The following is a 27,998-nucleotide window of genomic DNA, read 5'->3' as shown; positions in this document are numbered from 1 at the left end:
TATCCTATTTGTCAAACCGAGGTTGTGGATAGGATTTTTAGGCAGATGACTTAAATCAGGATCAGTTAGCAAGTCTTTAAAAAATACATTAACTGAGCTGACAAATTTTGTGATGGATCATTAATCTCTGAATGTAAACTCTCCAGAAATGTAGAGGCAAATACACAGAGAAATGCTGCATTTATTGGGCTCACCAAGAAGCAGAGTTCAGAGAGTCATTATGCACATTATCATTATGTGTGTCAATAAACGTTTTTAGAGAGAGACCCAAGACTTGTCTCTGGCTCTGTGTGCCTGTCTTGCCCCTGGTTCTAGAGGAATTTCTTTTCTTTTGTACCTTCCTCCACCCTCATGTACATGTCTGGTATGGCGTGTATATAAATTTTCTTCATAGTGAAGCAGCAAAATCTTTTCCACTTCTTCACCAGACACATGGTTTATCACGTTCAGCTTCGATCTAAAGTGTGGGATACATATTTTCCTTATACAAAGGCAAGGTCCTGTTGCCAACAATTTGTTTCAATGAGAAACAAGGGAGAATAGGTGGGTTTTTTGTTTTTTTTTTCACATAACCAGATGTGAAATATAGATTTTCCTTTCAGCAATTTACCAAGTGGCAATTTTTTATCTTCTTTGTTTTTTCTTCTTTCAAATCTCTTGTGAGAAAAATAAAGCATCCAGAACTTGGTGATGGAATTTACTTGTTGGTAAGCTCGTTCTAAACTCTAATATATATATATTCATTTCAATCAAATATGACACTGAATTTCATTCAGTTTTCATCTGAAGAAATATCTAAGCACAAGAAAGTAACTATTCTCTTTACTATACTTGATACTAAGCACTTCATGAATGTAAAATGGAAAGGGTATTCTTAATAGTAGAAACTATTTCTTAAAAAAGTAAAGTAAAAGAAAGTTCTGAATTCAAAATAATAACAAGGCATGTCAGACTGTAAGAATAATATTGACAATCTAAAAGTTTTATGTTAATATAGAAGATAAGTTATTGAAAAGAACTTTTCATTAGTTTCAATTGCTAATAACTGTGAGTATTGTCACCTTGATTTTTAATTTCAGAATGACATTGCAGCACTTTCCTTTTATTTATAAAATCTGTGGCCTTTTTCCTGCATCAAGGTTAAGGCAGGAAACTATCAGGTTGGGAAAAAAATGATTATTGCCTATTCCTTTTAGTAAAAATCATATAGGTACCCAGAGAGTTGCAAACCAATCTCAAAATTTTTGAAGTAGATAGGATATAAATAATAAATAAAATATATTATCAATGAATCCAAGATGGTGGCAGAGGAGGTAGAAGCTACACTACCCTCCTCCCAGGACCAAACTGGAATTACAACTAAACTATAGAAAAATCACCCTGAATGACCAACTGAAGACTAGCTGGAAAAAGCCTTATAAACAAGGTCTTACAGAAGAAACCACATTGAGACTGGTAGGAACTGTGGATCTGTGAGAGGGCCAGCTGGGCTTCCACAAGCAGCAGTTGAAGTTCCAGAGGGATAGCTCAGCTTTGGGGTGGGGGGTTTACTTTAAAAAGGGTGGGGTCTAAACCTCAAACTGAGCTCTCCAGCCTAGAGCACCGGAGCATGAAAAGGTGCCCACATAACATCCAGCTGTGAAAAGCAGTGGCATTCCATCCACTAGGAAAAGACAGCTAGAGATGCAGCCACCCTCTTAAAGGGCCAATGCATAAAATTTTGTTTGCAGCCACTTACCCTGCGCTCCATTGGAGGGAGGGCAGAGCAGACTAGAGCTACATGAGGAGAGTCTGGGTTGGTGGCCCTGGGGGAGAAAGTTGAAGGGTCAGCCATCAGTATCCCTGTGTTGAGTCATTCCCCCATACTGCAGAAGCTATCTTTCTGGGGCAGAGCTCTCCCCTCCATGTGGCATCAGCCTAGGGGGAAGCAATAGCCCTACCTGTTGGAATCCCTCTAACACCACCCTGTGGAGCTTACACACTGCTGAGGAGTATAGCCAGAGACTCTTTTGGTGACTAAGTCTAACAAGCTGCTTGCAAGTTCAGGCAGGTCTCTGAGTGCTTTGAGACTTTTGCTGATGTGCCCACAGGAATGGTGCTGGTAAAAGCTGACCTTGGTGCGCAGCTTAGTCCTTTCCACACTCACCCAGACCAAACAGAAGTAACCATAAGTTATAGATCACTGAGAGTTCTAAACAAATTGCCCAGGGCCAGTTACAGGCAGCTCCTGATGTATGTCTGAACCAGAGTCCTTCTGAAGAGATCCAAAACCAATACACCCAGAGGCCAGCTTTAGACAACAGAGTAGCAGGATCCAATAAGCTTCAGAAGCAGCATATCCACAGAGAAAGCTCAGCAGATACCAAACCCTACTGAGATGAATTCCACTTTGTGAAATTAGCTCCTGCACAGCAGATTGAGCACTTTGTTGGTGGATGAGGGTCAATCTCATGCAAGAACATGCCAATAGCAATCAAAACTCAATTACAACAGGAGGACCTACATAATGTTCACAGGGGACATTCCTAGAGCTACCAGCTGAGGTGATCAGGGAGATTGTGCCACTGAGTCCCACATGACACCTGCTACAAAAGGCCACCATATGAATATTGAAGCCCATAACATATCTACCTAATACATAGAAACAAACACAAAGATGCAGCCAAAATGGGGATACAAATAGACAGGCCCCAAGTAAAAGAACAAAAGATTTCTCCAGAAGACAAGCTAAATTAAGTAGGAGCAAGTGATTTATCAGATATAGAATTCAAATTAATAATTGTAAAAATGCTCAACAGCATAAAAAGTACATAGAAACCATAAAAAGGGACTAGTCAGAAATGAAGAATACAATATCTGAAATAAAGAATACACTAGAAAGAGTTAACAGTAGCTTACATAAAGCAGAAGATTGAATCAGAGATTTGGATGACAAAGTAGAAAAAACATCCAATTAGAGCAGTAAAAAATGAATGGAGAAAGAAAGAAAGAAAGAAAGAAAGAAAGAAAGAAAGAAAGAAAGAAAGAAAGAAAGAAAGAAAGAAAGAAAGAAAGAAAGAAAGAAAGAAAGAAAGAAAGAAAGAAAGAAAGAAAGAGAAGAAAGAAAGAAAGAAAGAAAGAATAGTTAAAGAATAGTTGAAACATAACAACATCTCCGTTACAGGGATAGCAGAAGAAGAGTGAGAGCAAGAAATTGAAAACCTATTTGAAGAAATCACAACTGAAAACTTCCTAATCTGGTCAAGGAAAAAAACATACACATCTAGGAAGCACAGAGAGTCCCAAACAAAATTGGTCTAAAGAGGCCCACACCAAGACACATCATAATTAAAATGGCAAAGCTTAAAGACAGGGAGAGAATCTTAGAAGCCACAAGAGAAACAGTTTGTTACCAACAAGGGAGCTCTCATAACACTGTCAGCTGATTTCTCAACATAAATATTTCAGACCAGAAGGGTTTGGAATGAAATATTCAAATGATGAAAAGCAAGGACATAAAACCAAGGCTACTTTATCTAGCAAGGATATCATTTAAAATTGAAGGGGAAATAAAGAGCTTCCCAGACAAGAAAAAGCTAAAGAAGTTTGCTACCAACAAAGCAGTATTGCAAGAAATGTTAAAGGACCTGGTTGAAGAAGAAGAGGAAGAAGGAAGAAGGAAGAGAAGAAGAAGGAGGAGGAAGTGGAGGAGGGGGAGAAGGAGAAGGGAGAAGAAGAAATATAGTTACAAAATAAAATGGCAATAAATATGTATCTATAATCACTTTAAATGTAGATGGCTTAAGTGCTCCAATCAAAAGATATAGGGTAGCTGAATGGGTAAGAAAACAAGATCCATATATTTTCTGTCTTCAAGGACCCACCTCAGAACAAAAGATACAGACTAAAAGGAAAGGGATGCAAAGAGACATTTCATGCAGATAGAAAGGAACAAAAAGTTGGGATAACAATACATACATATTACAAAATACTCTTTAAAACAAAAGGCTATAATAGGAGATATGAAAGGACAATACATATAATAAAGGGAGCAATCCAACAAGTGGATATAACCCTTGTAAATGTTTATGCACCCAACATAGATTTATCTTAATAAAGCAAATCTTGATGAACATAAAGGGAGAGATTGATAGTAATACAGCCATAGTAGGGGATTTTGAAAACTCATTGACATCAATGAGTAGATCTTCCAGACAGAAAATCAACAAGAAGATGGTGGCTTTTCATGACACTAAACCAAAAAGATTAAATTGATATTTTCAGAGCATTTTACCCCAAAGCAGCAGCAGAGTACATACTCAAGTGCACATGGAACGTTTTCTAGGATGAACCACATGTTAAGACACAAAAATTGTGTCAACAAATTTAAGAAGATTGAAATTATATCATGCATCTTCTCTGACCATAATGCTATGAAAGTAAAAATCATTCACAAGAAAAAATAAACTGAAAAACACACAAAGACATTGAGGTTAAATAACATGATACCAAACAATAAATAGGTTAACAATGAGGTCAATGAAGAACTCAAAAGATAACTTGCAATAAATGAAAATAAGAACACAACCACCCAAAATCTGTGGGACACAGGGAAAGCAGACCTAAGAAGGAAATTATTAGCATCCTATCTCACAAACAAGAAAAGGCTCAAATAAACAATCTAACATTACACTTAAAGGAACTTGGAAAAGAAAAACAAACAAAGCCCAAGTGAGTAGAAAGAAGAAAATAATAAAGATAATAATTAATGAATTAGAGTCATAAAAAATACAAAAGATCAATGAAATCAAAAGCTGATTCTTTGAAAAGATAAACAAGATTAACAAACATTTAACTAGGCGAGAGAGAGAGAGAGAGAGAGAGAGAGAGAGAGAGAGAGAGAGAGAACTCAAATAAATACAATCAAAAATAAAAGAAAAGAAGTAAAAACTGACACCAAAGAAATACAAAGAATTTTAAGAAAATATTATGAACAACTATATGCCAACAAATTGGGCAATCTGGATAAGATGGATAAATTTCTAGAAACACAGTCTTCCAAAACTAAATCAGGAAGAATCAGAATCTCTGAATAGACAGATTACACCTAGTAAAATTGAAGCAGTAAACAAAGAACTTCCAACAAACAAAAGCCCTGGATCAGATGATTTTACAGGTGAATTTTACCATATATCCAGAGAAGAACTAACACCTATCCTTCTCAAACTTTTCCAAAAAATGCAAGGGAGGAAAGACTTCCAGGCTCATTTTACAATGCCAGCATTATCCCAATTCCAAAACCAGAAAAGACACTACAAAGAAAGGAAATTATTGGTCAATCTCCCTGATGAAGATAGATGCTAAAATTTTCAACAAAATATTAGCAAACTGAATACAGCAATACAAGATATCATACACCATGATCAAGTTGGATTTATTCTGGGGATGCAAGGTTGATACAATATCTACGAATCAATAAATGTGATGCACTAAATAAACAACATGAAGGATAAACACCACATAATCATATCAATAGTTCCAAAAAAGGCATTTGATAAAATCCAGGACTCATTTTTGATAAAACACTCAGCAAAGTGGGAATAGAGGAAATATATCTCATCATAATAAAGGCCATATATGACAAACCCACAGCCAACATCACACTCAATAGGCAAAAAACTAAAGCATTCCCCTTCAGATCTGGAATAAGACAGGGATGTCTGCTTTCACCACCCTATTCAACATACTACTGGGAGTCCTAGCCACAGCAATCAGATAAGAAGAAGAAATAAAAGGCATCCTAATTGGAAAGGAAGACCTAAAACTATCATTATTTACAGATGACATGATACTGTATCTAAAGAACCCTAAATATTCCACTAGGAAACTACTAGAACTAATCAATGAACTCAGTAAAGTATCAGGATACAAAATTAATATGCAGAAATCAGTTGCATTTTATACACCAATAATAAACTATCAGAAAGGAAAATTAAGAAAGCAATCCCATTCACAATTGCTTCAAAAAGAATAATATACCTAGGAATAAATTTAATCAAGGGTGGAAATGAACTGTGTTCAGAAAATTATAAGACACTGAAGAAAGATATTGAAGAAGATAAAAATAAGTGGAAGCACAAATATGTTCATGGATAGAAAGGACTGATATCATTAAAATGTCCACACTGCCCCCCCAAAAAATCTACAGATTCAATGCAATTTATACCAAGATACCAATGATATATTTCACAGAACTAGAACAAATATTCCAAAAATTTATATGGAACCAAAAAAGAAGCCAAATAGCCTCAGCAATCTTGAGGAAGAAAAGGACAAAGTTAGAGGAATCACATTACCTAATATCAAACTATACTACAAGTCCATAGTAATCAAAACATAATGATACTGGCATAAAATCAGACATATAGATCAATGGAAGAGAAGAGAGAGCCCAGAAATAAACCCACATTCTTAAAGTCAATTACTATTTGACAAAGGAAGCAAAACCATACAATAGGCTGAAGATAGTCTATTCAAAAAATGGTGTTGGGAAAATTGGACAGGTACATGCAAAAAAATGAAACTAGACCACCTTCTTATGCCACACACAAGGATAAACTCAAAATGGATTAAAGACTTAAATGTTTGACTTGGAAATGTACAAATCCTAGAAGAAAACTTAAGCATTAAAATATCAGACATTTGTTGTAGCAATATTTTTATCTAATACATCTCCTTGGGCAAGGGAAAAAAACAGAAAAAATAAACAAATGGGAATACATCAAATTAAAAATGTCTTGCATAGTAAAACTATCAACAAAACTAAAAGATAATCTACTGAGTGGGAGAACATATTTGCTGAAACATCTAAGAGGTTAATATCCACAGCTTATAAAGAACTTCTACAACTCAATACCAAAAGAACACTTCAATGAAAAATAGGCGAAGGAACTGAATAGACACCTCTCCAAAGAGGACATACAGATGGTCAATAGACATATGAACAGATGCTCAACATCACTAATCATTAGAGAGATGCAAATTAAAACCACAATGAGGTACCACTTCACACATGTCAAAATGACTATCATCAATGAATCAACAAACAAATGTTGTCAAGGATGGGGAGAAAGGAGAACCCTCATACACTGTCGATAGGAATGCAGATTAGTGCAGCCACTGTGGAAAGCAATATGGAGTTACCTCAAAAACTTTAGAGTGGAACTGCCTTGCCCTAGCTGGGTTACTCATTTTGTTGGAGCATCTGCCCATACACCAAAAAGTTTGCAGGTTCAATTCCTGGTCAGGGCACATACCTAGGTTGTGAGTTTGGTTTCTAGTCAGGGCATGTTCAGGAGGCAACCAATCAATGTTTCTCTCTTACATCGATGTTTCTTTCTCTCTCTCTCTCTCTCTCTCTCTCTCTCTCTCTCTCTAAAATCAGTAACAACATATCCTCAGGTGAGTATTAAGAAAAAAAAAATTTTTTAAAGAACTGCCTTATGACCCAGTGATTACATGTCTGGGAATTTATCCAAAGAAATCCAAAACACTAATTCCAAAGGATATGAGGCAGGACTGCAAAAAAACAGAATTATTTCTGGAGAGCAGGCCTCTTGTAGTACAGGCTTCCCTCACTAGGTGAGTGTTCTAGGAACCCATCTGTATCAGTGTGCCAGCTGCTGTTGTTGTGAGAGGCTGTGTTCAGCTTCAGTTAATTTTTTTTAAAAGATTTTTTCAACATATTTGCCCCTTTAATGATGAGTGATTTATGAGCATACCTGCCCAGATTGTGATGAATGTTCAGCAGTCTTTAACAAAAACAGCATGAACCCCATGCCTTACCCTCCCTATTCACCCAACCTCACCCCAAACAATTTTTTTTGTTTCCCCAAATGAAAAAGTCCTCAAAGGGATATGTTTTGCGAATGTGAAAGAGGTGAAACAAAAAAAATGGCAGGAGCACTAAAAGGCATCAAAATCAATGAGTTAAAAAACTGTTTTGGGCAGTGGAAGAAACATCGCAATAGGTGCATTGCATCAAATGGAGAGTACTTTGAAGATGACTGAAGTTTAAACATGTAAGAATAAATACACAATTTTTTATAAATAAATTCCATGGGGGGGGTCTTCCCTTGTATATATACCCTATGTTCATTGTAGCATTATTTACAATAGCCAAGATTTGGAAGCAGCCCAAGTGCCCATCAATAGATGAGAAGATGAAAAAGCATTTGATAAAATACAACACCAATTTATGCTGAAAACACTCAGCAAAATGGGAATAGAGGGAACATACCTCAACATAATGAAGGCCATATATGAGAAACCTGAAGCCAACATCATACTCAATGGGCAAAAACTGAAAGCTTTCCCCTTGAGGTGAGGAACAAGAGAAGGGTGTCCACTCTCTCCACTCCTATTCAACATAGTCTTGAAGTTCTAGCCACAGCAACCAGACAAGAAAAAGAAATAAAAGGCATCCAAATTGGAAAAGAGAAAGTAAAAGTGTCATTATTTGCAGATGACATGATAGTGTACATAGTGAACCCTATAGACTCTATGAAAAAACTACTTGACCTAATAAGTGAATTTTGCAAAATAGCATGGTAAAAAGTCAATATTCAGAAATCGAAGGAATTTCTCTACACCAACAATAAAATATCAGAGATACAAACTAGAAGAAAATCTCATTTACTATAAACCTCAACTGCTCAGAGTGTCCTTGGGGGTCCCCTATTCTAATGGAACTCTCATATATATATATGTAATACATTCACTTATTTTCTCCTCTTAATTTGTCTCATGTCAATTTGATTATTAGATCAGCAATAAAAATGTATAAAGATAGAAAGAAAATTATATTTCCCTCTCACAAATCGATGGAAATGTTACTTTACTCTCATATCCCCCAGAATGCTGGAAGATAGTGACAGTTGGCCTGACAGTTACAAATAATATGCTTCTGTTACCAAGAATAGTACTGCCAGATGGCTTGCACCAAGAGAAACATGCCAAGGAATTATTTTTATATTTTTTGTGGTTAAAACCTTATTTTTTTTTTAAAAGGAAGACTTAAAGGTGAAGGGGGCATTAATAAATTGGGTTGAAATTAAGTGAAATCATTTGCCCTACTTCCTCTACGAATATTCTTTAATTTGGGTCCTCCTTAGGTCTAACCCAATATCTACCCCAAAATATGGTAACACTTTGTTATAATGACTGCCAGGCCCAGAACCAAGTTTCCAGTGTGTGCTTTTGTTCCAGTAATAAACATTATCTCTGGGACTTCTGGCCATGATGGAGGCATAGACAGACACTCTGTGTCTCCCTTCACAACTAAGAAGGAATACAGCTACCTCAAAACTAGAAACAACCAGAAGTTCCAGAAAATCAAACTGCATGGAAGCCCAGAAAATAAATATATAAAGAAGAAACACTCATCCAGACAGGTAGGAGGGGCAGAGCCGGGGTGGAGAGGACACAGTGTGGTGCCAGCAGCAGCAGTGGCAGCAGCAGGCCTGCAGAAAGCACAGTCACACACTTTAAAAAGTCAGGAGGGACACCTGGGGAGCGTTCCCAGCTCCTCACCCAACCTCGCAGCTCACAATCCCAGCACTGGGGAAAATCAAGCCTCATTGCTTCTGACTGTGCAGACCAGTGGGGTTGGGGTGGAGGCAGAAACTGCCAATTTCAGCAAAGTCTGCTTGTTTAAAGGGCTCCCACTGTCCTAGAATGCTCACAGACCTACCCACTCTGGGAACGATGGACAGGGCAGCAACTAGAGGGGCGCCAGTCTGGTGCGGAAGTGGGAGAGGTACCTGGAAAAGAGGCTAGTGCTGAGCAAGCAGCATTGATCTCTCCCGGACCCCTCTCCCACATACAGCATCACAACGTGGTGAAACAGGTCGCCCTGTACTGATGAATCCCTAAGGCTCTGTCCCTTACAATGTAACAGGAGCAACAGCTCTACCTGGGATGTGCAGGCAAACAAACACAGGAGCCTGTCAGAATGAGGAGACAGAGAAGTATGGCCCAAAATGGGGAATGGATCAAGATTCCAGTGGGAGAACTAAGCGACAAGGAGATAGCCAACCTAACAGATGAGGAGGTAGACAACCTAACAGATGCAGAATTCAAAACACTGGTGATAAAAATTTTCACAGGCTTGACAGATATGCTTGAGTAAAGCAAACGCATAAGAGAAGAAGTGAAGGCTATGCTAAGTGAAACGAAGGAAAATCCACACAAAACCAATGGTGAAGGGAAGGAAACCGGGGTTCAAATTAATGATTTGGAACATAAGGAAGAAAAAAACAGTCAACCGGTGCAGAATGAGGAAGCAAGAATTGAAAAAAATGAAGAAAACTTTCCAAATTTTGCGAAGGAGATGGACATGCAGGTTGAGGAAGCACGGAGGGTCCTGGGTGAGCTGGACCCTGGCGGGACCACACCGGGATGCATCATGACTGAGATGCCAAAGGTGAAAGATAGAGAGTCCTCGGGGCAGCAAGAAAGAGGTGGAGATTGCCTACAGGGGATTGCCTATAGGACTATCAGCTGATTTCTCAGAGGACACTTTGCAGGCAGGAAGGGACTGGCAAGCAGTATTCAATGTGATGAAAGGCAAGCTACATCCAGGATTACTCTATCCAGCAAAGCTATCATTTAGAATGGAAGGGTAGATGAAGTGCTTCCCAGACAAGATGAAGCTAAAGGAGTTCATCATTACCAAGCCATTATTATATGAAATGTCAAAGGGACTTACTTAAGAAAAAGAAGATCAAAACTATGCACACTAAAATAACAACAAACTCACAACTATCAGCAACTGAATCTAAAAAATAAAAACAAAATCCAACTAAGCAAACCAGAATAGGAACAGCATCATAGGTATGGGGATCATTTGGAGGGTTATCAGCTGGGAGTGAGGAGGAGGAGAAATGGGGAAATGGTGCAGGGACTAAGAAGCATAATCAGTTGGGACAAAATAGTTGGGAGGATGTTAAGAATAATATAGGAAAGGGTGAAGTCAAAGAACTTATATGCATGACCCATGGACATGAGCTATGGGGGGTGGATTGTTGGAGGGAAGGTGGGTACTGGGAAGAGAGGAGCAAAGGGGGAAAAACTGGAACTACTGTAACAACATAATAAAATATACTTAAAAAAAACATTATCTCTGGTAAGAGAAAGTATGGATTGTATTGCAGACTGTAATAATCAATGGCAGTGTCTACATTGCATGCATAGTCCTCACAGGGGTAGTAAGTAAAGTCTGTCTGACCTGACATAGCTTGCTTTCATGGCTTGGACTCACAGTTGTTAATGTCACCCCATTAGTAGTATGAGGCAGAGGAATGAAGTTACTCTACTACTCAATTCATCACTGACACAACCCTGACTTTAGTTAAAGAAATGTAGGTATATGAAGGGACTGTGTCAGGCTCCTAGGAGACTCAGGAGTATTAAGCATGGTTGAAGAAAAACTTCCACTATGGTATTTTGAATCTACATGTCCTAGAGCTCTTGTTACGCCAAATTCAAGTCTATAAAACTCACACCACTTTCCACCTGCTTCAATCCATTTTTCTCTACTTTACAGTAATGTCCAAAGGCCTCAGGCAGAGATCTTTAAATTCGTCTTACACCATGAGCCTAATCTGGCTGGCTGGACTTCCATTCCTAGAACTCTTTCTGCCTACATGACTCATCTGGCACAGAATCCTGCAGTGCTGCCTTGCTTTCGTGCTTAATTATATCCTATTTACGTATTTCCTTCCCCAGTGAGTCTGAGAGCCTGTCAGGTATGGAACCAAACCTTGGCCAATGTTGGTACTTTTCCCCTTCACCCTCCCACGGGGCCTTATCCCATGTACATTTTTAGTAAATTGCTTTGAAATAAATCACTTTCTTGACTAAGACTATATTCCTAGAAAAAAATGCCTAAGACAAACTGGTTCTGTGACACTAGAAGTTTATATTCTAGCCCCAGTTGCATATTTTTCAAAAAATATAGGGCTCAACTCTAGCAAACATTTCTCCTGAGGAACAACTAAAAACCAGATCTGAATGGGAAATCCTCTCATACTAATGAACTATAGAAAATAAAATGGTGACGTACCTAAAATTATTTGATTTGGGAATAATCTTACACTTCTAGAATCGTACTACTTTGTTTTCTACTTCTAATCATTTGCAGTTTATACCCCTTACAGTGAAAAGGGCTAATGAAATGTTTAATAAGTAGAGACTAATTTTAAAAGAATTCTGTTGGCTCAATTCTTTGCAAAAATAGTACTTAAAATAAAAAAGAATTATATCTTATGAAAAACCCTCTGAGACTGTCCTTTGCATAGGAAAACAATGTGTAAATTGACCTCACTACATACTGTGGGTGTTGTTCATCTAACAAGGGGTGCCAAGCCTAGTGATCAGCTGCATGGAAAAGCAGGCACCAGGGTTGGATAGCCATAGAGACACCAAGGTTCTGTTGGTATGCAAGGTGAGAGCTTTATTTTCCTGCCCTAAAAGCAAGCAAGTATTCTGCTCCAGAAACAAGTATATTTTCTGGCCTGTGAGGAGAGCCAAGACAGCATGTCCAGCCTATGTTCTCTGGGAGTCCTGGCTAAGGCTGTTCAAGCTTGTCTTTGTCTGCAGGGATAGAGGTCAACCTCAGTGCTGTTCACACACAGACCCTGACAGCCAGAGACTAAAAGGGTCTAATGACAGTAACACCTGCTGCTGCCCAGGGCAGGGCTGCACATTGCTAATAGTCTCCCAGTCTTTTTTTTTTTTTTTTTTTTCAGTCTCCCAGACTTGAAGAAGAAAGTTTATACAGAGCAATTACACTCTCATGGTCAACACTGTGATCTTGCTCTAGTTCTCCAAATATGTATAACTCTTTAAACCCTGTGTGCTTATAAATGCTTCACCCTTCCAACATGCACACACGCCAGCTTCAGCTACCAGCTACCCACACTAGGTGACCAGTGCCTTCTTTTATCTTGGGAACCAACATAATAAAGCATAGAGAGTCTCGGGTTGTCTTTTGAAGCAGGCCTTCCCTGTATGAAAGGCATTATTGAAACACATGGGTGATATTTTGTGGCATGTTTCCCCAGAGGTCTTGGCATTTGGATGTTGTGGTTATGCTCCCAAAATGCAGCATACAAAAAGTTTCCAGTGAGGGTAAAATGTCAAAGGTTGTTGGTAATAACTTCTCTGTCATTTCCCATTGAAAGTTCTCCTACAGGCAAAAGAAAGCTTCACCAGCTGAGTAATGTGCATTGGTCCTATCACATTATATGAAATAAAGTCAACAATAAATAAATAAAGTCCACTGAGTTTACTCTATATGCCAGGTATCATGCCAGCTGCTTTTGCGTGCTATTTTATTTAATCTTCCCAATAGTCCTGCGATTTACTTATTACTCTAATTTTTGCCAGTGAAAACTGGAAGCTCAGAAAGGCTACATCAAGTAATTAGCAGTATATATAAATTCAAACTAAGGTCTTCTGTCCCTAACTCCAAAAGCTTTTTTTTTTTAACTATATCAGGATGCCTCTCATTTAGTAAGCTCCCCAATCTTAATGACACAATATCAGCAATTTCAAAGTTAAGAACTGTTCAATTAAAAAAAAAAAAAAAAAAAAAAAAAAGAACAGTTCAATAAAGGGCCAGACTCTCTAGAAAGAAAATAGAATATATTTAATTAATCATTTTAAATCCCAGCATGCCCTCTTTGCCTAGAGTCAAAGTTAAATTGAAGTGTACTGAAGCTGTGTGTTTAAAATATAGAAATAATGTTGGTGCTCAGAAGTTTTTTAAAAAGAGTTAAACTAGTGACCCACTCTCACTAACATGAATGGGAAGTATCCTGTTCACCTCATGCCTTCATTTCTCTCCTTTCCCCATGGCTCAGAGAGAGGTCAGAAGAGCCTTTCTTTGTGTCCTACACACATTTGCCTCACTTGAGGACGGTAGGATCCCCTGAGACAGAACCCTGAGGTGGCAACAGGAGGTTGAAAGGAAAGAGCTGTGCTTCCACTGTGTTTCCCTACAGCAAGCCTCAATCCCATTGCCTCTGAAAAGCAGGGGTTACTTATTAAGTCATTAGCTTTATACCTCAGTTTTTAATCTTTCACTAATAATAGCACTGGGCAAAGTTCATCAAGATTTATTGCCCTGTCCAAATGTTTAGCCAACAGGTCATATGATGTTAGAGCCACCCAGAGTAGTCTGTTTCTGTTTCCATAGATAAAGATAATAAAAATTTATGACCAAGCATGATTTTAGCAAAAGAAAATTGAATTGCATCTTCAAGTCCAAACTTAAGCATTGCTGTATAATTGAATAAAGTAATATGACAGTTAATTATTTTATGATAACTCACTGTTATGTAAGTATCATCTTCTCTGGGTTGTTTTATTGAAACCAATCAGTGTCTCTTACAGACTGAGATTTCTGGTATTCTGGCCTTCAACTCTCCTCTGAAAGCCAGATAGTGACACGAGAGCCATAAGAAAGAACATGAGGATGCTAAGCCATTTTCAATATTTGTTCAAAGTACGCATGAATGGAAAAAGACAGCCTCAACAAACAACATCTATGAAACTTTTGGAGAAGAATGTTTACACTTATTATTTCTTTACTTAAGAGATGCAATGTAGCCCAAGAAAATGCACTTAGGTCACTGATTTGCAAACTCTGGGACACATCCTGTGCTCTCAGGGAGCTGAATACATGCATTCATAATTCAGGCATTGGCTCCTCACACCCTTGGACATTCTGTTTCAGCAGCTCTCACTCCCTGCTCCCTGAACTCTTTATTGCTTCCTTGATATACTCTTCTTCCCAGCACTTATCAACTTCTCAGATATGAGGAAAGTAAGTTACCTAGTGTATATATTGTCTCTGTCAGTCTCCTCCCATCTGTTTTATTCACCAGAACTGTGTCTGGTGCACAGTGCTGTTTGAAGGGAAGGAAAGAAGGCAAACAGGATGGTTTACTATGTGATTTTCTCAAAACCCTTTTAGTCTAGTGTTAGAGCCAGATGGTAGTCCCAAGACTGATGCATCCACTTAAATTCCTGATAAACTGTATGCCAGGCCTACCACAGGGTACTGATTATTGTTTTTAGGACTGGCATCTCCTGGCCCACTTCCCTGCTTTTGCTTATCACTGCATCAGACCATGTCAAATGTCAGAAAAACCAGGAAGGCTCACGGAAACATTGTCAAAGACTAAAACAGGGATGAATTTGTCCCTCCTCATCTAAACATGAAGGAATGAAAGAAGGAAGGAAATGTGAAAGAAGGAAATAAGAGATAGACAACTGAGAGAACTTTCTAGATTAATCCTAGAGGTAATTGAGTGGGACTTTACACAAAATCTGCCTAGTTACAAGTCCCAACCAATCAACAATTAAGAGGCCTTAATAAACTCTATAGAATATATCATTTCAAATCCATTAAAAAAGCTAAATCTGAATCATCTTAAATCTCTCCTTTCTAAGGAATCTGATATGGAAAGAGGCATTAAGTTCATGGAGAAAATGGTGAGAAATTTGGAAATGCTGAGACACAGATGAACTGGGAACTTGGTTCAGGCTCACATGGGGCTTATGATCTCAAACTCACTTCATAGTGCTAATTAAAGGGAGTCAGGAAAAAAGAAAGAAAGAAAAGAAAAATGGAACTGAATTGGATAAGACTTAGGCTATACTTTAAGCTGTATCACTTAACCATTTAAGTGTCTCTCATTTAAAAGAGACGTAATAATGTAATAAGTATGAAAATCTTGTAATGGATATTTTTGTTATTGTTTTATTTGTAGGCATTGTGTTGTTTATGAAAGAGGTGGGCTCTGATTGACTCTGATCACAGAGTAAATTCCTGTAAAGGAAATATCCCCTATTGACTTCTATTATAAATCAATGAGTTATGTTCAGAGAAAAATAATAGTACAAAAGTAAGAAACAATAGCAGTTTCTTTAAAAAAATATATAATCCAAGAAGGACTCAAAACTACCTTTTTCCTAACCTGTAGATCGTGGTGTCACAGGCTAAGAGGTAGGGTTTTCTAAAGTATTTGCACCTCATATTGCACAAATAAAACTAAATTTGGAGCAAAAAGTTATTTTTTTTTAAACTATTCTCCAGGTAGATTAATCTTACCAATTATTCTGTCAATAAATATTTTTATAATATCTAATAATATCATGCACTTGAGGGAGTTAAATAAATTAGGTCTTTGATAGTGTCTTTATAGAAAACACACAATGGAATGTCAAAGTACCTATTAAATATATAATATAAACATAGACATGATCCTAGGACTGTAGGGTTGGTGGGAAAAGTGTGAAGAAATAAAAGATGACTTCATCTTTAGGTTATGAAATTAATAAAGTTCTACACCATGTTGTGTTTTCCTATGAGGCACTGATTTGCATCTCGAAGAATCCCATCAAGGTCCCAGAAAAATGAATGTAGAGCAAAGACCATAATATGGAATAAAAGGGCAAGTTTAAGACTGAAAATATATGACATATCAATGAACAAATGCTATAGAAGCCACCTACTATAACAAAGAAATTCTCAGCCTAGATATAGAGTAAAATTCAATGAATGTTTCATATGATATATTTAAAATAAATTGATGTGGAAACACATTTCAGATACTTAAAAATATGGTTCCTGAAATCTAAAAATAATAATAAATAACATTGTTGGAAGATAAAGTCAAGTTCATAACAAAGCTAAAGAAAAATGAAAGGTTCAGTGAATGTCCAGCCCACTGAACTGAAATCACAGAAATATTTTAGAATGTCAAGAATAAAGAAAAAATTCAGAAAGCTTCTAGGGAGAAAAAGAAGGTCAAATACAAGGGTACAATAAGACAGACATCTCAATAGTGACATGGACTACTAGAAAACAAAGGAGAAGTGCCCTCAAAATTCCAAGAGGAAATAATTTCATATTCAAATTTTAGAATCAGGCATGAACAGAAATGGTTTGTGAAACTTAAGTGCTTAGTGTAGCAAACCTTCTCTTCATAGGGACAGACTAACAAGCAAGTGCACAAAACCATGAATAGTTAAAATCATTAAGTAAAATGAAGTTTAAAAAATTATTTTCTGTTTGAAAAAAGTTTTAGGTGAAAATGGTTTAATCATTCTTAGGGCAGTGAAAATACAATATAAATTTATACCTTGGTGTCTGAAAGCAATTGTTTTACCATATGCATTTTAAGAATATTGTTTGTTATACTGTTTGTTGGTCAAAGAGTATAAACTTGCAAGTAGAAGATGGATGAGCTCTAATGCACAGCATGGTGATTACAGACAGCCAGACTGTGTGTTATATTTCAAAATTGCTAAGAGACTGGACCTTAAATGTTCTCAGCACAAACAAAAATTTGACAATTAAGTGATGCAATGATGGAGGGCACAGCTAACATTATGGTGATAACCATACTGCAATATAAAAATGTATCTAGTCAACACATTGTACAATTTAAACTTACATAATGTTATATATAAATGATGTCTCAATTAAAAACAATTATGTTGTAAACCTTAAACATTAAAAAAGATATTGTTCTTAAATGTTAAGATAAACACCAGAAGGAACAGTTAAAAGCAGTTGCCATGTAGAGTAGAACTATGTGTTAAACTTGCCTTGTGGGTTTTTGTTCTTTTTTTCATAATAAAGCCTCCCAAAGTAATTTACTTTTGTAAAGTACCAACTCTATTTAGATTACTTAAAATGCTTAATAAAAAATAAGATATTCATCACAAAACAAGTAAAGAACAAACAAACCAACACCTTCAGAGCTCATTGTTACTTAAAACACTGGCCCCATCCATTTTTACTCTGTGACACATATCAAGGTACGGTTGCTAATTCCCAAGGCGTGAATATTCTCACTATGGTTGACTTCAGGCTACCGACACATCACTGAGTGTCGAACTGGGAACAGATGCAAAATAATGTCAGAACACAGCGGCAACGGGGCTGCCTGCCCCAACTTTTGACATATGCAAATGAACCATATGCAAGTTAATTCGGACCTGGTCTCTCCCAAGGAAATAAACATGGACTTTGCTCAAAATGTTGAGGGACCTAGCACCACATATTGACTGGCTTGGTGGGGGAAAAGCAGGGAGATGTACATAAACAACCTGCCAAATGTGTTGATGGATAAACTCACCCTAACTGAAACGTATGTTTGGACAGGTATGGAGACGGCGTCTGCAGAAGCACAGGCAGGAGATTCCAACCGGCTCTTGAGGTGGACTGGGAGTCTCCTTCTCCTTCCCTTCTTTCAGTGGGTCCTCAAGTTGGTCCGGGAGTTTTGTCTTACCTCTAACCCCTTTCCCTCCCTTCTTTCAATAAGTCTGGTGTAAAATCTTAGACTGTTCTCTGGGTGATTTCTCAGAGCAAAGGCAGCCTGACAAGTAACACACCATTTTCTAGCATTTCTATCATACAGATGAAATAAATTTAAATAACCATAAGAACACAGGTATCACCAGAGTGTAGTAAAATAATTAGTAAGTGATGAGTTTTGAGTATTTATTAACTTTGTTTTTTATTCACTTAACTGAAGGTTTAGATCATTTAATTTTATTAAATGGCTTATTTTAAGCATGAGAATTCCTGGAAATTTTACAGTTATCACTTGAAAGCCCAAGTGCACCAGTTTCAGCACACAATTGACACCGAACATTAACATGCCTGTCACGCTCTTTTGTAGCTGGATGGGTGGATGTTCGACACATGGATGGATGGATGAATGGATGATGGATCAAAATGTAACAGAAAACACTAACCATCAAAGAAACAATTCTCAGGGATGGGTTCCATTTTTGTGATCAACACTTTGAAGCTTAAAGGCAATGTATACAATGACAGTCATTCTTGTGGTCACCACAGGCATCTATACAAACACTGTTGGTTTTTCTTTTATTAAAAATACCATTGGTTATTTTCTTACAGTTTTGGCTACATTCATAACAGATGGACTGTTTCATCAAGCAGCCACCATCTTGAAATCTAAAGAAATCATCAATAACCATAAATCAAGACCCAGAGAGGCTGTTTTCTTGGATTATCTGATGAGGCTGTGTTAATAGAATTCAGTTTTTCAGTAACTTATAAGTATTTGAGGACAGATCTTGCATCTAGCTTATTTTTCTAGCCTCCACGGCACTCACACAATGTTTAAAGCAAGGCAGAAATGTACTAATTACATTGTAATTATCTACTTATATGTTCTTCTCTTCCCATATACTGTGTGCTCTACTTGAAGGTGAGGTTTTTATGTTGTCAATTCTATATGCCAATGCCTGGTTGACATTAACCTCTCACTAAATATTAGTTCAGTTAGATTGAAGAGATGTCTAATAAATATTTATTGAAACAAATTAACTATATTAAACCAGAACTTAACTCAATGTCATTTTGGCATAATCCAAAAAGGGCTATCAAATAGACAAGGCTTTGGATCATTGGGCAGTATGATATATACTAATTGAATTCAAATTCAAGTTCCATCTCTTATAAGCTTCCAGATCTTCATGTATTTACATAATCCCTATAAACCTCAGTTTCTCTACCTTAACATGTAGGATTTCATAATGCTCTTATGTCATATATAAAGCTGATATATGGTCATAATACATGATTGGCCTAAAAAGTAATGTAGGCCTTTAAAACAGTGAAACATATTCCCAGTTGCCAGTAACAAGGCTTCTCACAAAATTAAACTTTATGATGCCCATCAGATTGTCATAGTTTTCCTTCTGGGTGTAACTTGTCATTCATTAACCTAAAACAAGATTGAGTATTAAGGGACTATTGAATATTCATCTTTTTCTACCTTAGGTTTGCCTTGGAGATCTGATATGCCAATATAATCTCATTGGATCTTCATATCAACCATGGATGTTAATTCACATTAACTCTGACAGGAAAACTGATCCTGGAAGTCAAAAAGCTCAAGCACAGAACACAGGATTTTTATATCATCGGTCCCCACCACACAAAGCTCTTTCTGCAACAGAATACTATCTCTCTTAGACTGTGTGATGTCTTACCTCAGTTTTCTCACTAATTTTTCTATCTTGCCACACATGGTTCAGGGAAATCAATTCTGCGCATTCACTCCTGAACCTTAGCTGTTAAAGTGAATTTGTGTACTGAAGCAGTATTTTTAAATGACTGGAAATTATTGACAAACTTTCAGTTGAGATGTGGGGTCTTTGTCCCCGTTCTTGGAATCTGGGTACATTTATGTCTGCTCTAACTAATAGAGTATGCCAGGAGTGACACTGTTACTTCTGAGACTAGGTCATAAAAGTCCTGAGTCTTTCACCTTGTTCACTGGAGCACTTGCTCTTGCATACCTGAACTGCCCTGCGCTGCCTTAGTAAGAGGGAACTCAAGCCACAGGCAGAGGACAGAAGTAGACTTTCTGGTCAATGGTTCCAGGTAAAGCCACACTTTAGTCACCCCAGCCCAAAAGTCAGACATGTGAGTGGAAGAAGCTGATTCCGACTCTCAGTCACTAAAGTCCCCACTAGCAGCTCCACTCCTCCCAGCTGAGGGTTCAGAGTTATGGAGCAGAGGAAAAGGTCTCTGCTGTGCTCTGTCAAAATCCCTTGCCCCCAGGATCTATGAGCATCACAAAAAGGTGGTTGTTCTATACCACTAAATTAGAGGTTGTTTGTTATGCAGCTATAGTAACTGGAACATTTAACATCAACCACAAGGGAAGCCATAGAGGTGGAAAGTTAGAGGATAAAAAGAAACACACTATTTGAGAAATGTGCATGGAAGAACATTTTTTCCAGGAAACCAGACTCTAGTGCTTATTGTACAGATATACACCATCTCTTGACTTTATCTTCTTGGTACCAGAAAAACGTTGTTATCTTTCTCCAAATCCTCTGCCTCTATCTTGTCTGATCTCTGAAACTATGGTAGACACCCCCAATATAGACTCCAAGACAATTTTCTTGATTGACAGTGAGATGTAGCTATGTGTAAAGAAATTTTTCAATAAAAGGAGAAATCCCTCCTGCTGGGGCAATAAAAGAAAGGAATATAAGTTTGAGTAAGTTTTTTTCTAAGGGTTACTCTTTAACTCTATCCTTTTGAAATCAATGATAGAGCTGTGAAAAGATGAGAAAAACCATAAACTTTTTTTTTAAACACCTGGTAGAAAAGAAAGATGCTTTATAAATCCATCTTGCCAAATAATGCACAAAATCTTATGATGTCCACAAGGTCCTGGATATTTAATAGTGCTTGCTGTTGTCTCTTTAACCTGACATGTCTTTACCATATGTGATGTGACAAAATATTTAAGACTTTGCCACATGACGTATTTTTTGTTTACATTGCTCAAGCTACAAAATCAAAGTGCATCAATTACAAAACTAAAAGCCAGTATAATATTCATGGCTGCAAATATAAGTGAATCTCATACAAATAAAAGTATAAAATAATACATTTTAATAAAAAGCAAAAAAGTTTGCTTTAAAAGGTTTCTGTAACCCTGTAGACCTTTAAAATATTATTTGATATATATCTTGGTAATAAATAACAGCTATAATTCAATAACAGTTTTAATATGACGATCACCCCTTTAATGCTTACAACAACGCACAAGTTGGGAACATTCTCTCCCATTTTACAGGTGAACCATGAATAGGTCCAAGAATACAGCACTAGTGAGGCAGAGCGTGAATGAAACATGACAGAGTAAATATGACAGGGGGCAGTCTATTCTCAAAGGCTGCCAGGTTGTTTATCTAAATAGCACTCGAGAATTTAAAACATACTTGCGTGTGCACCATTAACCTCACTGAATCTAGAAATCGATGCTGTGACTGAGCCTGTTCTTTCCATTTTATAAAGAATCTTCAGCTCAGGGAGGCTGAGCAATTTCCCCAAGTCAATCATAGCTATGAAACACTTTTGTACATCCCAGCATCACAATAAATAGTACCTGAAATGTGTTCTTCTGTGAAAACAGTAAGGAATGTATTTGTTGGAAGTATGATGGCTTCTGAAGAGAGATTTTGGTTTTGCTGGGGACATTTTTAAGAAAAAGAATACATGATTGCAAATACAAAATTTTGATCTAAAGTGAAGATTTGTTCAGAATGAGAAAACCAACCACCAGAAATTACAAATTTTAAAAAGCTGAAAAATACCTCTGACATTGCAAAAATCTAGCAAATAACAAAAATATTTTTGTGTGAAATAACTGCTAACATAGCTCTGGAATAGCTTTTGCCTACATTTTTGGCTGCTTGTTCCTTTATCACCTTTTTATAAATAATAAAAATAATATTTAATAGAGAAAATAAAAAGATAATTTTTTCTTCTAACGTGACTGATTAAAATTGTTTTATTGACAGTTGAGAGGCCTAAACAACATGATCTCACACATAGGCCTTCACTTCGTTTGCAAAATTATTACATACACAGGAATTCTGATAAATTCTATTTCAGCAGTTCCTATCACCAGTATGGTGGGTTAATAATTGCATATGCTGCATTATTGAATATATTCCAGATATGAAAGAATTTCTATTTTTGACTATGAATCAATAAGAACTGAATCTTCTGTTTACAACTGTACACATCCAGTGAAAGAAATAATCTTCCACAAATTAGCTTTTGAGTCTATCTATAATATTTCAAGCCTTGCTTCTCTTCCATGACCCACCTGCTTCCAGGGCTGGGCACTGGTGGGTGTATCACCAGTACATCTTCTGGTCCTGCACCTTGGCATCACACCCCAGTACCTGAAAACCACATCACAGAGGAAAAGCCAGCACTAACTTAACTGATTGTAAACACCATAGATACATACAAACCTAAATCTACTCTCATCTCCAGATCCTCAAAATGTTTACTCCAAGGCATCCTCACAGGAGAGTAAATATGAAAGAAAGGAGCACATAAAGAAATGAGACAGGGGTCTAAACAGATTGCAGTTAAATATCATAACTTTGGAAATTAAAAACAAACAAACAAACAAACAAACACCTGTCTATATGAAGACATTGTTTGGTCCCTTCTCGGGCCTTGGAAGGAGCCTGTCCCAGAGAGGGATCTTGAAGTTTAAGTTTCAGGGTGAATCACCTCTGTCTTTATCAAGAAGATGGTAGAGAAGAGCCCCTCAGAAAGGTTGAGCAATTATTAAGATCTCAAAAGTGTCCATTACTTCTTTAACTTAGACTTTCTTTGGCCAGTCAAAAGGAAATCAAAATTCTAATTGTTTAAGGATCACAATGCCTTTTCCTTGCTGATGAACTTCTTCTACATTGGTCTCTTTAGGGACAAACCGGGGAGAGTATTCAAATAATTTATTCTGTAAAATCACTTCATCTAGACCAATTAAAAGGTGTTCTTGGCTAACTGAATTTGCATATTCATATTAATTCTCCACTTCACTTGAATTGTGTGCTCTAAGAGCAGCATTTAATTACCCTATAGCACAGCCCTTCATTTATCGACCATAGCTGATGCTAACAGTAAATAAGTGTTATCTATCTAGTCAGTATAAAGTTATCAGGATCCACAAGGAGCATGAATTTTCAAGCTTGAAAGGCTTGACTGAACATGATAGCAAGGGAATGGATAAGTGAAAAGTAGTTGAAAATAAAACTTTTAAAGTTTTAAATAAACACAAATCTCCAGAAATGAATTCCTTCCCAAAGTACTAAGAGAATTTGCAAATGTGAACATTGCTCATTTTGTAGCTTTTGCATGATTATAAAAAACAAAGGTGATGTTGAGAATCTAGAAGTAAAAAAGTTACCCACTCCAAAGAAGAGATTGATGTTATTTGGAAAATATCGAGACTGACAATCTTGGTGTCCATTTCTAGCAAAATACTAAAATAGGTTACTATTGTATCAAGTAGAAATTCCACAATTATCAGCTCAATGATTAAATTTGATTTCTGGCTACTAGCCACAATTCTAGCTAATAACGAAAACTACTCATTTCTAAGTTAAATCTGATTTAAGTCAACCATTTTCTTAATCATTCAGGTTTCTATTTCACAAAGGATGAAGACACTCTCTCATCTTTGCTCACTCTCTCTCTTCCCCTCCCCCTCCCCCTCTCTAGCTCTCTCTCTTCCTCCTTCAGATTAATTCTAAGCCCTAGGGGTTACTTTAGAAACTTCCTAAACGGGAGGAAGCTGATTGTGTTTGGAGTTGCCTCTATTTGCCTACTCCTGTGTGAGCCTTGTGCCTCGCATATATATCATCTCAGAAGGTCCTCAGAAGCAGACAATGAACACTACTCCCTCCACTAGCAACCTACCTGGTCCACATGCAGAGGGATGGGCTGCTGCTGGAGTTTACTTCAGGATAACCAGCATGATCCCAATGTGTATTTGTAAACTGCTTTCAGAGCAAATTTATGCTGCTCCAATAAATTCTGAATAATCCTCCATTTGCAGAGGTGAAAATGATAAGTCACAAACTTGCACGTGCCAAGATAAAGAAAATGCCCTGAATTGCATGAGAAATTGCAGCATTCAATGGAGTTTTCTTTGATTTTATAATATTGCATTTTCTTCTAGACAGAAGAATAGGAGTTCAAGAAATAAGTGAAACTTAATTTTAGAAAACTGGTGTTCTATTTTGCATGACTAAGCCATGGCCTATAAATTCTTACCTGATAACTATATACCACTGCCTTTTAAGCACTTAGAAAAGAAAGCATTTATCACTAAGACCTCACATGATTTTATAAATAATCACTCCTATAAGACTAACAATCATTTTTTTAAGTTAAAAAAATTAGAAATTGAGAGAAAACTATAAACATGTACCTCGAATAAAGAAAATTAATACTTTTTTTCATTACATTTCAGAGATAAACATGGCATGGAAAAGGGACTGCTTTAAATCCAGTATTTCAAATGAGGGTTAGAGAGGTTACATGACATCCTCAAGGTCAAGCACTCAAAAAGTAATAGAGATTAAAGTAGAAATTTGGACTCTTGTCTTTCAGACTATTCACAAGTACGCTGTGTCAGATGCTATGCTGGAAGTTGAGCACATAAAAATGAATATTTACAGTGTAGGAGCTGGCTCCCAACCAGTTCACAAAAGCCATATGTATGCATCTCTTCCCAATTCCATGTTCAGTGGCATTGTTAGTTATAATGAAATTGGCAGTGGTGGGAAAATATACACCAGGGGAATGGGCAAAATGTTACAAATCACAGCTTTTCCATACCCCATTACCAGTTTTGAATCACTTACCAGTACTCCACTGCCTCGGGGACTCTTGCTTTTTACTCTTCTTGTTGCTGCCATTACCTTCTTTAGAGCACTCCACTCTCCACAAAGTAGACTCTGGAAGAAAAGAAGTTTTCTAAGTTTTCTATGAACCCTAAAAATAATCTCATCATTTTAAGGAAATCAATGCTATTACAAAGGTAAAAACAAATCAGATAAGTACATAAGAAAGTTACAAAGATTCCTCTAGTTTGCATTGTTCTTACTATCCTGGCCTCTAGTCTCTTCTTCAGATCCCCTCTGAGTTCATAAGAGACTACGATAGTGCATGTAAACTTTGTAGTATAGTGCTCAGCACATAGCCTTCATTGGGCTGAGGTTAGAATACGATTCCCCATGGGTAATTTGTTTACAAGTACACTAGTCTGGGAACCACCTTCCCACTAGGATCCAGTTCCCATAAAGTTGACCTGCCCCCCACCCAACACACACATAGCTTTAGAGGATGTCCTCATCTAAAAACATAGTCAACAATAAACTGACAAGCGCTATTGTAAGGAGAAAGATGATGTATGATAGTAGTTTAGCCTGGAGTGGTGAACAGGGGAATGGGAGAAAACCTCATATGTTCTTTCCATGCAAGATGTGTTGGAGAAGCAGATGGAGAAAGGAGGATTCATAGCTAAGGGAAAGGGTGTCCAGGCCAGAGAGCTGTGCCTTGTGCTAGGTATAGGGTTTTCTTTTGGCCCTGGGCTACTCAGCCATCTGACAGAAGGGAAGACACAGGAGATTTGCTTATCACATTTTTGTATGGCACCAAGTTGGGAGTGACTAATAACACACCAAAGAGAAACAGCAGGATGAACCCTTTATTAGGCTAGTAAGATGAACCCTTTGAAAAACAAGATGAAGTTTAGCTGTGGTATAAACAAACTCTGGTTTTTGAGTATGCACTTAAATGATGAGCATAGGGAATAATCTATCCTTCAAACATCATCTGTTTAGCACAGGCCCACTCCAGGAAGCTTTGAGCCAGCCTTTCTCATACATTGTCTCTTCCAGATCCTGAGCACATATCTGTGAGATTGCTGGTTGGCTTTGAGAGCACAGCCTATGGCTGAGACACTAAATCTTTCTTTCCATATATGATATAATAGTTATCTGGCCCTTGAAGTGACTGAGCCTGGTTTTGCCATTAAATGAACTGTATTATAACCAACTAAGCTAACCAGAGTTTAGTATTTGGATTGGGAGAGAAATTTGTATTGAATAATCAGGGCAGTTCCTCAAGTCTCTGTTTAATACTGCATAAGTAGTAGCATATAGAACACCAAGGGTCTTTTCATCCCTTTAACTAACATTGCAATTTATCCCTTCAATTAATATTACAATTAATATTACAATACAGGCTCCAAATACAGTATGTGAGAGATGAATTGCAAAAGTAAAATGGTTCTTAATTTTGTCTGTACATAGAGATGACTTCATGACCAGTTCTAGGAAATGCTTCACTAAATGAACTTCATTACATATTAGGTGTCATCTTCTTGTGAATGCATGAATGTATTTTAAATAGCCTAAAAATACATTCTTTAGTAGATACAAAAGCTATTTCTATATTTAAATCCAAATAGCCTTGTCTGCTTCCCTAAGAGATGTAAATAAATTTCTCTATATTCTCAGTGAGTTTTTGTTCATCAAGGTATATGAGTACACTGTATAATAAAAATTGACACAGGATATATATCACACTGATTATTTTTCTGAAATACCTCTGATCAATGTAACAATTGCTGTTGTATAGAAAGAAGATAATACAAACATATCTTCAATTTTTTAAGATAAGCTCTATCTAAATATATTTAAAGGTTTAAAGATACATTAAGAAAATGTATTCATTTCATAGAATAATGAAAGAACTAATTTGTAAGTATAGGTAAATTATTTTGATAAATCAGGGGACATATTAGAATAAATATACGCATAATGTAAGATCTTAGTCACTTATATCTGAATTATCAAGCCAAGAAGCATACAATCAAATGTAACATTCAGTGTCCATAAGATAAACAAAGAATGAGTTGAGGAAAAGTAGAGTTCTTACAACATACAAATGGCTAAGAGATTTTTTTCTATGGATGGTCAGCTTATCAACAGCAGACTTATAGTTTAATCCATCTATTAGGTTTGTCTAGTAATTACAAGAGCATGGTTCAGTCTATCCACAGGCCCTGGCACCATTCCTTCCGTAGCCAATGATACTGGTGATAGAATGTGTGACAAAAAGCAGTGGCTATTAATGGATATATGTAGTGATTTTCTCCCCCTGAGAGTAATGGAGAATTATTTGTAAAAACTTAAAAATATATACATACACATTACAGAGACAGATAGAAAGAAAGAAATAATAATTTTTAAACTATATATGTATTTATACCCCTAGAATTGATCTTCCCTTTGTAAAATACTCACTTCTCTGGGAGAAGGCAGCAAGGCAAGCTCCTCTCCAAAATATTCTGAGAAACAGAATCAATTTCTGAAGAAAAGATGGGGTTTATTTGCATATGGAGCCTAAGGATTTGGGGGTAAGGAGGAAGGCTGAACTCATAGTTACCCGAGAATATAAATTAGAGAAACTGATGGGCCATGTGGCTTTGACTAGGGTTTATTAAGCAACAAAGATCATCCAACTCCCCATACTGTTCAAGGGAAGTCAATTTTGATGACCTTTATTTTAC

General features: G+C 36.9%; 1 long non-coding RNA gene across 2 annotated transcripts in view; it reads right to left on the bottom strand.

Moving 5' to 3' along the window:
- Positions 1-22,455: 22,455 nt before the first annotated feature.
- The window catches only part of LOC150019870 (uncharacterized), a 91,164-nt gene continuing 85,621 nt past the window's right edge, over positions 22,456-27,998 (bottom strand). For both annotated transcript variants that reach the window (XR_016509304.1, XR_016509303.1), the window contains exons 2-3: positions 25,285-25,377; positions 22,456-22,803 (exon numbers count right to left, since the gene is read on the bottom strand). This is a non-coding gene — a long non-coding RNA (uncharacterized LOC150019870). The remainder of the gene's footprint in view (positions 22,804-25,284; positions 25,378-27,998) is intronic.

This window comes from Furipterus horrens, unplaced genomic scaffold (assembly GCF_987537825.1).
Source record: "Furipterus horrens unplaced genomic scaffold, mFurHor1.1.pri manual_scaffold_2, whole genome shotgun sequence".
NCBI classification, from domain to species: domain Eukaryota; kingdom Metazoa; phylum Chordata; class Mammalia; order Chiroptera; family Furipteridae; genus Furipterus; species Furipterus horrens.
The sequence above is the reverse complement of the archived record's forward strand: the minus strand, read 5'-3'. Positions and strand labels throughout refer to the sequence as shown.